Source organism: Apodemus sylvaticus, chromosome 13 (assembly GCF_947179515.1).
Source record: "Apodemus sylvaticus chromosome 13, mApoSyl1.1, whole genome shotgun sequence".
Lineage (NCBI taxonomy): Eukaryota > Metazoa > Chordata > Mammalia > Rodentia > Muridae > Apodemus > Apodemus sylvaticus.
The window spans coordinates 79,438,076-79,452,655 of record NC_067484.1 but is presented as its reverse complement, the minus strand read 5'-3'; the positions used below and the strand labels follow the sequence as shown (position 1 = coordinate 79,452,655).

Genomic DNA, 14,580 nt, shown 5'->3' with positions numbered 1-14,580 from the left:
CTCCCACCCACCCCTTCCCACTTCCCCGTTCTGGTTTTGCCAAATACTGCTTCACTGAGTCTTTCCAGAACAAGGGGCCACTCCTCCTTTCTTCTTGTACCTCATTTGATGTGTGGATTATGTTTTGGGTATTCCAGTTTTCTAGGTTAATAACCACTTATTAGTGAGTGCATACCATGATTCACCTTTTGAGTCTGGGTTACCTCACTTAGTATGATGTTCTCTAGCTCCATCCATTTGCCCAAGAATTTCATGAATTCATTGTTTCTAACAGCTGAATAGTACTCCATTGTGTAGATATACCACATTTTTTGCATCCACTCTTCTGTTGAGGGATACCTGGGTTCTTTCCAGCATCTGGCAATTATAAATAGGGCTGCTATGAACATAGTAGAGCATGTATCCTTATTACATGGTGGGGAATCCTCTGGGTATATGCCCAGAAGTGGTATAGCAGGATCTTCTGGAAGTGAGGTGCCCAGTTTTCGGAGGAACCGCCAGACTGATTTCCAGAGTGGTTGTACCAATTTGCAACCCCACCAGCAGTGGAGGAGTGTTCCTCTTTCTCCACACCCTCTCCAACACCTGCTGTCTCCTGAATTTTTAATTTTAGCCATTCTGACTGGTGTAAGATGAAATCTCAGGGTTGTTTTGATTTGCATTTCCCTAATGACTAATGAAGTTGAGCATTTTTTAAGATGCTTCTCCGCCATCCGAAGTTCTTCAGGTGAGAATTCTTTGTTTAACTCTGTACCCCATTTTTTAATGGGGTTGTTTGGTTTTCTGGAGTCTAACTTCTTTAGTTCTTTATATATATTAGATATTAGCCCTCTATCTGATGTAGGATTGGTGAAGATCTTTTCCCAATTTGTTGGTTGCCATTTTGTCCTCTTGATGGTGTCCTTTGCCTTACAGAAACTTTGTAATTTTATGAGGTCCCATTTGTCAATTCTTGCTCTTAGAGCATACGCTATTGGTGTTCTGTTCAGAAACTTTCTTCCTGTACCGATGTCCTCAAGGGTCTTCCCCAGTTTCTTTTCTATTAGCTTCAGAGTGTCTGGCTTTATGTGGAGGTCCTTGATCCATTTGGATTTGAGCTTAGTACAAGGAGACAAGGATGGATCAATTCGCATTCTTCTGCATGCTGACCTCCAGTTGAACCAGCACCATTTGTTGAAAAGGCTATCTTTTTTCCATTGGATGTTTTCAGCCTCTTTGTCGAGGATCAAGTGGCCATAGGTGTGTGGGTTCATTTCTGGATCTTCAATCCTGTTCCATTGATCCTCCTGCCATGCAGAAGTTTCTTAAAGAGTCATACTCATGTGTTTTAATCCACAGTCCTATTATTTCATTTATGTATTTATTTATTTATTTATTTATTATTTATTATTTTTGGGTTTTCAAGACAGGGTTTCTCCGTATAGGCCTGGCTGTCCTGGAACTCACTCTGAAGACCAGGCTGGCCTCGAACTCAGAAATCAGCCTGCCTCTGCCTCTCAAGTGCTAGGATTAAAGGCATGTGCCGCCACTGTCCAACACACAGTCCTATTATTAGCTAGGAAAGAAAATGGTTGTTTATCTTTGGGAAAACCTTTACCTGCTTTCCTAATTAACTATCAATACTAAATAAAATGGCCCTTCAGAATTAGCTCTCACACACAGGATTTCTAGCTGAGGAAGAGCTCCACACTCACATTCTCTGCTACTTCCTTTTGCTTTCATCACCCACCATAATTACTCATTAAGATTTCCCTCATTTCCATCTTCTAAGAACAAAAATATAGTTGGCTATATCCATTTGCTTTGTCATTATAGGGACATTTATGGGTATCTGGGATAAAATTTGAAGATTATAATTTCCTTTTCAAATTGTAAGACTAAACAATGTTGAGCTCTTGACCTATTTTTTCTTTTATGATATTTTTGTAGTTGTATGGTTACTCCTTGAAATATTATAGATCTTAGCAAAAGTTCAAATACTTTACAGCATAGGTTGGGTTAGCTGAATAGTTAATTCTTCCATCAGGACTGTGACAAATGGGCTCCAACTTCTTGGTCATATTTGGGTGAAGTCCTTTGAGAATGAGAAGGAGAAAGGTGGATAAATACTTGTGCACAGTATGTTTGAGGGAAATCAGCACCTTCAGAGCTGAATTTTCAGCAACCACCAGAGAGAAAAAAGAGAAAAAGTGCCTTAAGGAAGCCTCCCACAGAACCACAGCCTCAATATATTTTGTGAAGTTCTGACATCATATATTATTCTATTGTTCCTATTGGTAAGGACACGGGACTTTCAAAATTATTCAATTTCCTTTGAGTGAGTTTTGTCACTGAACCTGAAAAGATGAGATTCACTTCAGGCATCTTGGAACTGCTTTTAAATATAACTCAATAAGTTGTACAAATATGCAAATATGTATAACTACATATGGAAATGTCAGAATGTATTGATTAAATATACATCTCATATTGGCCAGTGAAATTACTCTACCACAAAGTTTTATGTGTGATAGACTAATAAAAAGGCATTGCTTATAGAAGAGGTTTTCAAATCTTTTTCATGGGAACATAATTTTTCAAGTAAGATTTTATATTTTAAGATTATAATATAATTAAATCATTTCCCTGTTGACACTCATTATTCAAACCCTCCCATATATATTTTTGATATTTTTTCAGATTCATGGTCTACTTTTTCTTTAATTCTTGTTATAAACATACATGTGTATAATTTATAAATTTCTAAATACATGTGTACTGCACACTCTATCTGCATAATGTTTCTTGTTAATGATTTCAGGGATGACTGTTCATTACTGGGCAATTAATTGGTGTGCTCTTCTGTGCAGAAGATTACTTATCTCTTTCTCAGAATTTCTTAGTTGCCTATAGTTCTTTATATAAGATTGTGGTCCTGTAGTAGTCTTTCCTCAATCCATATTAGCATCTCTAGTTTTTGTTTTCCCTGTTTGGCTCATATTAAAGCCCTGATGCTGATAACAGTGACTTTTATACTTCTGAGTAATTGTCTTTGGAATCTCTGTCCATACATGTGCAAAAGGTGTGATGGTTTGTATATTCTCTGCCCAGGGATTAGAATGATTAGAAAGTGGACCTGTTGGAGTTGCTGTGGCCTTGTTGGGGTAGGTGTGTCACTATGGATGTGGACTATAGGGCTTTCATCCTAGCTGCCTAGAAGTCAGTACTCTGCTAGCATCCTTCAGATAAGCTCTCAGTTTTTCCCGAACCATGCTTGCCTAGATACCACCATGTTCTTGCCTTGATGATAATGGACTGAACCTCTGAATCTGTAAGCCAACCCCAATTAAATGTTGTCCTAATTAGAGTTGCCATGATCATGGTGTCTGTTCACAGCAGTAAATCCTAAGACAAGAGACAAAGTTAGAATTCAGTTTCTGAATATGTGCTTATTTGTGTTTTTCTTGCCTGTTGTAGGTTTTTAAGTGGCAAGATTCAAAGTTCTCAATGCAGTTATAAAAATTTCTCTACAGTTTGGGTCTATCACTAATTTGCATTATATTATTTAACATTTATTGATAGGACACCTAGTAATGAATTTATTCTCCTGTAATTATTAAAATCTTTACCTTAAAATTTCTGAAATAATCTGTCTTTATTTTTGAATGGCTACATTTTAAATAAACCTATTGTCTCTAATTCTTCTTGATCTAAGTATGAATGTAATGAATTTCACCTTGGTTTTATAAGGAGAATATTTTGAAAGAACCAGGTCTTCAGACATCTGAGGGTCCCTGTGGTGGAGCCTCCTCAGGTTTACATAAAGTAAGAAGGGTGTTACACTAGTCATAAGGTGGGTGTCTGAGGTAGGAGCCTCCTTCATAAGTCATCAGAACAGAAATTGTAGAGCTATCTGAATGAAGATAAAATCTAGTGTAACTAAGTCTCCTAGTATGTTGCTCCTAGAATTCAAGAGCTAGCAACTTATAAAGCAAACAAACAACAGACAGACAGATAGACAGACAGACAGACAGAACTATGTGTCAGCGAGCACATAAAATAAAACATAATGAAGCATGTTCTCATCTACCTGATGATATATGCAACCTCATAGAAAGAACAAGTGTATCAATTACCCAGACCCCTCAGAGCTCCCAGGGACTAAACCACCAACCGAAGAGTATACATGGGCTGGTCCACGGCTCCCACTACATATGTAGCAGAGGATGGACTTATTGGGCATCAGTGGGAGAGGAGGTGCTTGGTCCTATGGAGGCTTGATATCCCAGAGAAGGGAATGATAGTGGGGTGAGGCAGAACTTTGTGGGTGTGTGAGAGCACTCTCTTAAAGACAAAGGGAAGGGGAGCTGTGGGAGTTCATAGACCAGAGGCCTGGAAGGGAGATAGCATTTGAAATGTAAACAAAAAAAATGGACAATCAATTAAAAAAATAGGCCATTTCAGGAATCAGAAGAGACATTAATCATAGATATACTAGAGTTGAACAAACAAACACAACAATGTCAGAATTTCTAAAAGTAAATTGAGAACTTAGAAGAAATGGACAATTTGTCTGAGAGCATAAATCACCAAAAAATATTGTTCAAAAATAAAGGAAATCTGACATTGTTAAATAAATTCTTATTAGCCTTTTACTGTGTATTTTAATGCATTATTAAAAGTTGGTGTCCCTGGTCAGTTTTCATACTTTTCCAAAAATAACTCTATATATTCATATTGTTATCATGATTATAGTGAATGGGTCATTATTCTCTCCTTTAAAAATCTGTTATTAATTCTGATATCACATCCAGAAGATAACAAATCATAAAATAGAGCTATCAAATAGTTGCATCTTCTGAAATAAAAATATATAGTGTATCTTATTTGGTAAAGATCATCAGTGATCAGGCTGAGTTGATTCTACCAACAGTGTAACTCATGGCCAATCAAATTAAAATGACTCACTTAACTAATATATTGAAGATAAAAAACTAAGCTGAGATTATATATCTTCATAAATTAAGAAAAGAAAAGCAGTCTATATTAATCCTGCCAATGCAAATCAATCCATTCTTATCTCCTTGTACTAAGCTCAACTCCAAGTGGATCAAGGACCTCCACATAAAACTGGATACACTGAAACTAATAGAAAAGAAACTGGGGAAGACCCTTGAAGACATGGGCACAGGGGAAATGTTCCTGAACAGAACACCAATAGCTTATGCTCTAAGATCAAGAACTGACAAATGGGACCTCATAAAATTGCAAAGTTTCTGTAAGGCAAAGGACACTGTCAAAAGGACACTGTCAAAAGGACAAAACGGCAAACAACAAATTGGGAAAAGATCTTCACCAACCCTACATTTGACAGAGGGCTAATATCCAATATATACAAAGAACTCAAGAAGTTAGACTCTAGAGAGCCAAATAACCCTATTAAAAATGGGGTACAGAGCTAAACAAAGAATTTTCATCTGAAGAATTTTGCATGGCTGTGAAGCACCTTAAGAAATGTTCAACATCATTAGTCATTATGGAAATGCAAATCAAAACAACCCTGAGATTTCACCTCACACTAGTCAGAATTGCTAAGATTAAAAACTCAGGAAACAGCAGGTGCTGGTACTCATATGGAGAAAGAGGAATACTCCTCCACTTCCGGTGGGATTGCAAGCTGGTAAAACCACTCTGGAAATCAGTCTGGAGGTTCCTCAGAAAACTGGGCATGACACTTCTGGAGGACCCTGATATACCACTCCTGGGCATATACTGCGAGGATTCCCCGGCATGCAATAAGGACACATGCTCCATTATGTTCATAGCAGCCCTATTTATAATAACCAGAAGCTGGAGAGAACCCAGATGTCCCTCAATGGAGGAATGGATACAGAAAATGAGGTATATTTAAACAATGGAATACTACTCAGCATTTAAAAACAATGAATTCATGAAATTTTTAGGCAAATGGTTGGAACTGGAAAATTTCATCCTAAGTGAGGTAACCCAATCATAAAAGAATACACAAGGAATGCAGTCACTGATAAGTGGATATTAACCAGCCCAGAAGCTCCGAACTCAAGACACAATTAACATATCAAATGATTACCAAGAAGAAGGAAGGAGAGGGCTCTGGTCCTGGAAAGGCTTGATACAGCATTGTAGGTGAGTACCAGGACAGAGAAATGGGAGGAGTGTGATTGGGGAATGGGCAGAGGGAAGAGAGCTTATGGGACTTAAGGGGAGGGGGGAACCTAGAAAGGGAAAATCATTTGGAATGCAAACAAAGAATATAGAAAATAAAAATAAAAAAAGAAAAGCAATCTATAGACAAGAGAATCTATAAAATTCAAATCCAGTTTATTGAAAACTTGCAAGAAAATACAAGTTTCTCCACATTTTCTTCATCTAGAAAATGGTCTCTCTGAATGCTCACATTATCACACTTTGTATTTAAACTAGGGAAGTAAAAAAGGCAGTCTTTATACATGTTTAGAGAATGAAAATGATATTACTTTCTTCTGTATGATTGTGAAATTGCTGAATGACTCACTCAAAAGTCCATAAATAAATAGATGAAGAAAAACAGATAGTCAAAGTTCTTAGGTAAAGAATGTGACAAGTTTGTATATTCTTGTTCTTACATGCAGAACTAAGTTTTATGATAAACATGCGATATGTTGTTGTGTTTTTCAGTGCTATACACACAGTTCAGAGTGTGAACTCTGCATCTTAAAATACATTTTCAAGTGCACTGGGGCAAGAAATTGTTGAAAATGGGTCCAGTCACACACATCTTTTTTCCAGGGGACTCAGTATTTTTCATCCCCTCACTCTATGTTGGCTGTGTGTTTGAAGGGCAGGCATCTTCAGAGTTCTCTGCCCTCTACAGAAAAACAAAGTCGGAGAAACCCTAGCAACATTTGCTCACTGGGTACTTGTTGCCCTCTGTGTGGTCTTGGTGCAAGTTTTTGAGCTCTGTCTACTTCTTTCTTAAAACTGTCTCCCCTCCTTACTGCCTCACTGCTTCAAGTTTGATTCTCACTGAGACAATTTGTTTACTGCTGTAAATCACAGAAGGCTTAAGCACTAGGGACACAAAACCCAGAAAGACTTACAGTTTGCTACTGATCTGTATTTTCTCTCACAAAAGAAAACAGCAGAGCTGACAGTTGCTTTGAATGACTTGAGTGGCCCAGAAACAGCAGCAGAGTCAAGGGAGCGATACATTACCACCTCAAACTAAAATCCCCTCCTAGCAGGCACTGACAAAACCCATCATTTTCCGTGGACACCACTATTCCAAAATCCTCCAATTTCTGATCTAATATCTTTGTCTCTGTACCTGAGAGCTCTTCTAGAATGTTGGAAGGTCACACTCATTATAGTTGAAGGCCAGAAATGCTGAAATATTAGCCCTATCTCAATGTAGTAGATTCAGGTGACTCCCTAGAAGTGATTACTTCCTAAAAAAATTCAACACCCCCATCTCAGATTTAAATGAAATTCAGGGACTCATGGTGAAATACTCAAATTTCAAGAATAAAATCCAAAGTTCCTTGGCAAAAACTGGGAATCTTCTCATTTCTCATGGGGGACACTAAGCAGAATGGTGCTGATGTTAGAGTTGGTAAACAAAACCTTAACCATTTGTTTATGATTTCTCCTCTTCCCTAAATAAGGAGAAAATATTTTAGAAAACAAATGGAAAGACCCAATATTATTCTAGCATATATTAGATGAAACATAACAGAAGATAATTATACACTAGAGAATGAGGCATAAAAATATTTGTGGGGTGGAAGAAATCAGTAGGTAAGCTGAAGAGAGATTGATAGAAATTATCTGGTTTCAATCAAAAGGAGAAAAACAATGCCAATTTTGGCTAACACGAATGTACAACAGTGAGCTTAACAAAGATAACATGTGTAACAGATTGTAATAAACAGGGAAAGTCCCAGGAGGACTCCAGTACACACAAAGAACTAAAGGCAATGGACAAAACCTGGAACACACCAATGGACTGCCCAGTGCCCAGTGGTCACTCCTGAAAATGTGTATACAGTTTACTTTACATAGACTGAGCTAGTTACATTAGGGAATGCCTATGTGTATACATAACCATGAATGATACAACAGCATTACTGGAAAAAATGTCATCATGAATTTAAAGGAGACTAGGAAGGGATATATGTGAAGGTTTGGAAAAATACTGTGATAAAATTATAATCTCAAAAACTAAAAAGAAAAGTGATAGGGAACCAAAGAAAGAGGAGAAAGCACACCACCCAACAAGTAAACTCACTGTCCAGTAACCACAAACAAGCACCACTTATTACTTCATACGGTTGGGTTCTGGCTTGGGCTCTTACAGGTGCTGAAGATCTCCCGGAGGCTGAAACCCTCCCAGTGCTGATGAAGAGCTCTATCTCTCACACAGGCTGGTTATTTCAGGGTGTCCTCACCCAAGGTTATCCTTTGCATACATACCTCTGGAAGTAAGGAATCTATCATGACGTCAGTCATGCTTACAGCAGGTTTGGAGTCTCTATGGTGAACAGACTCTAGAAATGGCACACTAGTTTTTTTCAAACATCTATTTAATTATGTTTTTGATTGTCTGTTTAGCATGCCGCAGCACATATGTAGAGGTCAGAGACAAAGTTTGGGAGTCAGTTATCGCCTTTCACAGTGTGGGTTCTAGGGATCAGAGACAAGCTTGGCAGCAAATGCCTCTTCCTGCTGAGTCTTCTTGGCACCCCAATTAAACATGTGTTTTAAGCATCAAACTGGGTGGGGGACAAGATAAAAAGCAGAGATTCTACCCTCTGTGGGCCATTATCAACAGATTTTACATTGGTAACATAGCTTCAAAAGGAGAAGCATAGCATAGGACATAATAGATGCCTGATTAGATAAAAATTAGTGGTATGAAACCAGAATGAAGCTGCCATCTCAGGCTGTTACCTAGGCTTGCCATTCATATTATGAGAAATCATTAAGTTGTTCAATGAGAAGAGACATCAAAAATGTAGAATGATAAATGAAACAGATGATTATCTGGATAACTAGTATGTGCTTTTCATCACAAGTAATATAAATTGGAACCATGGACCTGTTAATGGAATAAATAAGATTCCTATTTCCTACACTGAGAGTCATGGAGAACATTCCCGGAGTTAGGTTTTCTATAGTCCCTTCTCAGTGGTGAAAATTTGATTTTTATAAAGATCAAATAAGTTAATTATACATATTTTTATGTCTAATATAATAATTCAAAAATATCTCTGTATTTTAAAAGTCAAAACAGAACACATAAAAGTGGCATTCTCAAAATGGCCAAATAATATAGGTCAATAGTTTAAATACTCTGAACAATGCAACTGAGAGTGGAATCTGGATGGAAAGATTCTCATCAGATTACTAAATGCCATTAATCTAGACATTCCCTTCAGGACATCTCATTTGACTAGATTAAAAATGATGAATAAAGTTGACTTCTTGTTATAAGAAACCTTTTAAAAGCCTATACTCACAAATGGAGATGAAATACGAGAATGCTTATCCATGGAGAAGGCAAAATGTTTCCCTTCCGTACACCATGGAGATGTGGTAGTCTTCTCTTTCCACTGTAAACAATGAAAGGCTGTGCATTGTTCTCCTCATACATCAGTCATAGAGTAGGTCCAGTAACCTCTCCCCTCTTATAGCTGCATTTTTCCTCCCTATCATTTCATGAAAAAACACAATACAAAAAGTCTATGTGTAAAGAATGAACAACTTACAAATTAAAATAATGAAGATTATACTTTATTTTTGCAATTGCTCTCTATTATAACTGTTAATGTCATATTATAGTAATGATAGTACTGAATTTATAAGGTAAACCTTCTTCAAGTATTTAAACACTAAAACTTCATGGAAAAAGTCATCATAGCTAACCAGATCTGTAAAATGTTCCACACCATCACATTAAAAGTTCCATTTCTTATCAGTAAAATTTTCACCATTCTAGGAAAACTGAGAGGTTATTTTTTGTTTGCTTGTGTGGGTTTGTGTGTATGTGGTGTGTGTGTGTGTGTGTGTGTGTGTGTGTGTGTGTGTGTGTGGTGTGTTTCAAATATTATGATCATTGGTGTTGTCAGTATAACTCAACTTGGAATTGTCTGTCAGACTGGCCTCTGGCTAGGTCTGTGAGGGAGTTATCTTGATTATGTTAGATAATGAGGGAAGATCCATCTCATATATGACTGGAAAGTGGGCTCTAGAAGGGAGAACAGTGCCAAGTGCTATGCATACATTCATTGGTTTCCATTTCTGATTATGGATGTGAGGTGACATATTTCCTTAGACAACCTTGCTGTGAGGAACTATAACCTGGAACTTTACAATAAGATCTTTCTTAAGTTACTTTTGTCTGGGTATTTTATCACAATTTTATGAAAAGAAACTAAGACAAGGGTTTACTGATGTTTTATAAAATTGAACAGAATAGCAGCAAGTAATTTCAATGTTGGCTCTTCTAAGGAACCCAACAGGACCATAAGAAGTTCTGTATTTGCAGCAACAAAAATGTTACCAAAGGGTGGCAGCATTCCAAATCTTCCCAAGTGAGGGTGCCTCAGAGGGTGAATGGACATACTTACACTCTGAAATGAAATCATGATCTTTGATTTGCTCATAATGATTTCTTTTGATATCTTGTAGCCCATAAGACTGGAAAGAAACAGACACGGACATCATGGGTCACACACCCTTCATTTCATCTTAGGTGTTTGAGTAAAAAGATGAAGGAGCACATGCAGAAGCTCTTAGGCAAACCTCCAGCCTTTCACTCCTTAGAGACAGCATCTGCCACAGACTGGATGTTGTAATCTGGACTCTTACACTCTCAGTGTGTAAATCCACAATCTCCTTTAATGCAGTAAGCCTCCTGGTTGCTTATATAACACCAACTGGCAAGCCCTAAAAATACACAAACAGCACTCAACAGACTCAACAGGTTATATTTATATGTTTTTTCATTCATAGATGTATGCAAAAATAATAACTAAAGAGGCTATGAACTTGAAAGGGAGATGTTTTGAGGAAAGAGGGAGGGCAAATGATGTAATCATATTTTAATTGAAAATAAAATAAATTAAGAATAATGCAAAGACCTGCAAAATTTAGGTATTCTTTCTCTTTTCAACATTACTGAGATTCCGGGTCATTCCCAGGACTTAAGCATCTGAGAAGTCAGACATATGAATGCTAGAAAATGCACAATGAAAAGACGCTTATGCAAGCAGAGGTGGGGCGCTTGAAGTTCAAGATGCTCTTTTTAAATTTCTTTCAAAAGAGAGATTCTGTTTTGACCCTGGCCACAACACTGTTCCCTCCAAAATAAAGAGTTCTGTGAGTAGAACCGTCTTGACCTACCAAAATAATACCTCCGCCACTCCCAAGGGATTTTGGCGTGCCTCGTATTTAAGCATTATCCATGTTAGCAGAGAAATTAAATTCCTGAAATCCTATTTAAGGCTGGGGATGGGGGCGGGGGAGTAGGGATTTACCCACTCAGGCTGAAGGAGAAAACAGCAAGATGCTCCTCAGCTGTCTTAAACAAGAAAACATGTCTCCTAAACAGCCACCACCAAACACCTTTCCCTTGGTTCCCATGGAAACACCTCTATCCTCTGGTGCCCACAGTGTCTCTAATGCCTCTGACTAGTTGGATTCCTTGGCACCTGCTCCCCTTGCCAGCTCTTGTCAAAACTTATTACAATGAGAATCTTTGCAATAACACTAGTGTGAGAAGAAAGCCGACGTACTTAGTTCACTGGAGATCTCTGTCAACTCCCAGTCAAGCCAGTATCTCTCCACTTCTCAGGAGCTAGCTTGTACTCAAGCAGCAGCGGCACTGAAGTCTAAGCAGTGACCCAGTAAGGTACGCTGATCTGAGAGTGTCACTGCCCAGGGCCTTTGTTCTAGCCTCTGGAATCCTGCTTTCTCATGCTTTACAGGGACAAGAAAGAGTTAGTTCAGGAGCAGCTTTCTGGTCTGTGAGGTTCCGTCAGCCAATGAGAGCAGCTGTTAGTGATGTAATGCTTTTACCTAGTCCAGTGTCTAGGACTTGAGGGTGGGGATTTGTGGGGGGTTGGATTTTCTGTGGCCTATATTGAACTAGATTTTTCTCTCCAGCTATTTATGTCCTGTCACTTAAGTTTAGGCTTTCTCAAGAATACGACAAACGCTGCTTTTAAGACAGGATTCAGAGCAGCGCCAGACAAGCCGGATAAGGCTGCAAGTGGGCAGAAAACTCACCTACAATCCGGTGTTGGGTTTATGTGGCTTCCAAGAGAGAGTTTCAAGTGATCCCATTCCTCATCATTCTGAGGTGACCCCAAACTCGGAACCCTGATATCGCCGGATCCTTTATCTCCTCAACACACTTCTCAACTCCACTTAATCTACTAAAATCCCCAGTGTACTGTGGGGACAGATGACGCTCCAATTTCAGGGTGACTGTCCATCCCTAGGGCTGATGGGATCTGCACAAACAGCCAGTTAGGAAGACTGAGAAACCTGTGAGAAAGCAGAGGCAGTCACCCAGAAGACAGCTAATATTGAAGGAAATATTTCAGATTCTAGAGTGAACATTGGGTTGTAAAGAAATCAACAGGTAAACTTCCTGTGAACAAATGGTTTTGTTTCTTTGAATCTCACAACCATGTTTGTGTGTTGTATTGGTATAAAGGTGGGGACATTTAGTGACTTTATGAAAAAAACTGTGTCCCCCTTCCCAACATTAGTGGTTCTCGCCTAAACTGAAGTCTTATTGTGTGTTTGTGTGTATGTGTGTGTGTGTGTGTTCTTCGAGGAATTTTTTTCTGAAGAAAACTAATGTGGGAGAGTTTACTGAGTGTTTCATAAAAAGGACAGCTAATGGGCTCCATATATCCATCAAGAAAAACAAAAACAAACAAACAAACAAACAAAAACCCCAGACTTTCTTGCCCTCAGGGCAGCAAGATTCCCTTCTGTTGGCCTCTCTGGTGTTGTCAGGGCAGGTGCTTTCCTAAATTACAGTCCAGTCCTCCTTTTTTATTACTATTGTCACAAAGCAAAACTCACAAAATGTAGTTGCTTCATGCGGACTTTTTTTAGGGAACCTACTAAATGCAAAACTTGAACATTTCATTGCCCCTGGAGGTAGTACAGATGTGGCTGCTGTGTCACATGTGGGTCAATAACTGACAGAGAGGAGAGAGGCCATGCATATGTTCACTGTTCTGACCTAAGAACATCTGTATGATTAGTAGTCAGTTCCTGAACAAAGGGAACCTGAGATGAACACCAATCTGGTGTTAGGCAGGTCTGGAGGAGCTCCCAGGACAAGACAGAGGGTCCTCACAGGGGATACTTGGACTAGCTGGTCAAGAGCAAGTCTGAGATGAACAGCAGATTGGAGGCATGTGGCCTAGACAGGATGCTACCCTGAGATGACCACCAGACTAGCACATGCAGGCCTTGGGGGGCAAACTATACCGGAGATGATCCCTGTCTGGCACCATGATATATGAAGGACATACCACTCCTGAGACCATTTCTGAGATGACCCCAGACACTCAGAGATCCTGGGCACCTCATAGAGGAACAAGTACTTGGTGAAGAAGTGGAAAAGAAAGAGAAGCAGAAGGATGTGGGCACAATAAAGGCAGAGCTGGAATCTGCAGAGTAGTGAAGAACAGCCTGATGTAAGTAGCCTGTGATGCTTTCTGGGACCATGTTGAGGTCCTGGCCTGTGCTGCCCCTGGGGAGTACATCTAGATCTGTGCACCTGAAGCATTAGGGGTTATTACCACTAAAGGCCAGGCAGATGTCCCTGGTCTGGGCTGCTGCCTGGGGACCTGTTAATGTCTGAGCGCAGTGTAGAACTTGCCCCTCTCCTCACATAGGCAACAAGGGATTGCAGGTACTTGGAGGAGCATAGAGATGACCCTGACCTTAACCAGCTGCAATACTCAGGACAGAGGCTTCTGCACATTGCTGAAGTTGTGGGTGGGATAGCTCTTAGGATATGAGCATAGGTTAGCAGGCACTACAACTGGTGTCTCTCATGAGATGGTATGACCTTTCTGGTCCCTTGTCCCTCACCATCTGCATCAGGCAGGAGACCTGGCTGCAGCAATGAGGAGAGCAGGTCCTACACCTCGCCTGGGCAGCATAGTAAAACTGATTCTGGTGTCTGGGGCACTGTTGAGCCAACCCTGAGGGTCTGAGTATGGCAGAGCCTGTATCTCCATATATCTGTCATGTGGTGATATGGGCCAGGGAGAGATGCTCCCCTCACCCCTTGCCTCCTAGAGTAGACAGAAAAGCTGGCACAAGGTCATCAGAGTAGGGGAGAGCTGGCCCTACCTCTCACCTGCTGCAGCATTCTAGAGAGCAATCCCTGCACCTCCCCTGGGCAGCAGAGTAGAGCTGACCCTGATGGCAAGTTTGTGGGTGAGCTGGCCTCAAGGATGTCAGTGTGGAAGAGCTACAATAGGCAGGAGAGCTATCCCTGCAGACATGAGAGGAGACCTGTACCTGCTCCTCATTTGCTAAAGCATAGGA

The 14,580-nt window shown here is 39.6% G+C and overlaps 1 non-coding gene across 1 annotated transcript; it reads left to right on the top strand.

Moving 5' to 3' along the window:
- Nucleotides 1-13,160: 13,160 nt before the first annotated feature.
- Nucleotides 13,161-13,292, top strand: LOC127664266 (small nucleolar RNA SNORA17). Its single transcript, XR_007973129.1, has one exon. It is a non-coding gene; the product is annotated as a small nucleolar RNA SNORA17 (small nucleolar RNA).
- Nucleotides 13,293-14,580: the final 1,288 nt, after the last annotated feature.